This window comes from Python bivittatus, unplaced genomic scaffold, assembly GCF_059951505.1.
Source record: "Python bivittatus isolate LINGU-HERP-01145 unplaced genomic scaffold, Pbiv_v1 ctg000190_np1212, whole genome shotgun sequence".
Taxonomy (NCBI): domain Eukaryota; kingdom Metazoa; phylum Chordata; class Lepidosauria; order Squamata; family Pythonidae; genus Python; species Python bivittatus.
In genome coordinates, this window is record NW_028277042.1 from 9,460,800 (window position 1) to 9,462,556 (window position 1,757).

Here is a 1,757-nt window from a genome sequence, read left to right on the forward strand (position 1 = left end):
TTTTTGACATAGTGCTATGTGACATAGTGCTATTCTTCATTAAGGCTATTATCCTCAAGTCAGAGAGAGAGAGAGGGGCATAAATGATTATCTGAGTTTATGAAGAAATTGGATGTACTGAACTTGGCCTGTGGCAAAAAAGGTGACTACATACTCCCGAAAAGTTATTGATATCCCAGATGAAGAAACCTGGTTTAATGAAATATGCCACATTTCAGCCGTTGATCTCCGTTTGCACTGAATGGGAGTTAAGCCCAGCCAATAGGATCTTGGGTGTTCTGGATTTAATTCAATGTTTAAAAATTAAGTCATAATGATAGAATTATAAAATGGAAAACTGAAACGAAATTCTGGTATTGGAATAGCCTGAATTTTTTTTTATTTCCTCTTTCTTTCTTTCTTTCTTTCTTTCTTTCTTTCTTTCTTTCTTTCTTTCTTTCTTTCTTCCTTCCTTCCTTCCTTCCTTCCTTCCTTCCTTCCTTCCTTCCTTCCTAATGAAAGTACTAGGAAGGAACAAAATGAGCAAATGCTTAAAGATTGTTTCTTACATTACCTTTATCTCCATCTCCAAGATGTCAGTCTAACTGCATGGATTATGCATATTTGAGGGCAGACTTGTCAGTCTTCAAATTTAATCCTCCCCTTCTTTGGAGGATTCTGATTTGGTATCTTCCAATTGATTCTGATTAGGTATCTCTATCTACGTAGAATGAGTTAAGAACCACCTGAACTGCTCCAGTCTTTTTCAGGATTGAAAAGCTCTTAGGAACTCTTATTTTTCAGCTAAAGAATTAAATGTTACCACAAAAATCATTGCTAGCTATTCCAATGATCAGAGGTTATCAGTAAGAAATCTATCATTATGAACTGTGCAGTTTGAACTACTGACATTCAAAGTCTGTCAAAGCTATAACTTAAAATGTGTTCATCTCAAATAATATATGAACTGCAAGAGAGAAGGGTGTCCAGTTTTCAGTGCCCAATCAACTACAAAGCCCATGCCAAAAAAGTTCACTGAGATTTATGCTTGGACATTGTAAATCTTGCTGTGTTGCATGCCCCAAAAATGAAGGCATAAGTTTGATGAACAACTTCATTTACTGTGATAAAAGGTATTTTGTGAAGGAGGAGGAGGAGAAGGATTTGACAGCTTTCACTGTCAGATTTCAATAACTCTTCTGTTCAAAACAAGGGGTGTCAGAAATGAATGTTCAGCTTCTAACTCTGTGTGACAATAAACCCCCCACAAGTCTTCAATATGGAAGACTTGTCTTCTATTGTAACAGCCAAAGAAATACTATTGCCTAAATTTTCTGTTGACAAATATTGTTTTCTGTCATTGCAATTGCATCATGAAGTATGAAAGTTCAATTTCCTCTTCATTTCCTTTTAATAAATCTTCGGTTCATTTCCTTTTTGGAAGGAGATTGGATCTAAATTACTTTGACTTCTGCTGGCCTGCCCTTTCTGGATGCTACTAAAAAGAATCTGAAACCCTTTAAAACTTCTTTAGGGATATTAAGGACTTTATTTCTACAGTTCCACAACCACCATCCTTGCATACAATATATTACTCACTGTCCAAATCTGTTATATTTGCTGTATTGATAGCAGAGGATCATTAAAAGGATATTTCAAGTTCTTATAGTGCTCATATACTTCCTTCTGCAAATTACTCTTTTTAGCATGAATTGGCAAGACCAAATCCAATTCCAATTCAACTTGTCTTCAGGTAATAAGGTGAGTGGTGACCAGAA

At 35.6% G+C, this 1,757-nt stretch overlaps 1 non-coding gene across 1 annotated transcript; it reads right to left on the bottom strand.

Moving 5' to 3' along the window:
• Window positions 1-740: 740 nt before the first annotated feature.
• LOC148216479 (small nucleolar RNA SNORD36) lies at window positions 741-810 on the bottom strand. The gene has a single exon (XR_015795335.1). It is a non-coding gene; the product is annotated as a small nucleolar RNA SNORD36 (small nucleolar RNA).
• Window positions 811-1,757: the final 947 nt, after the last annotated feature.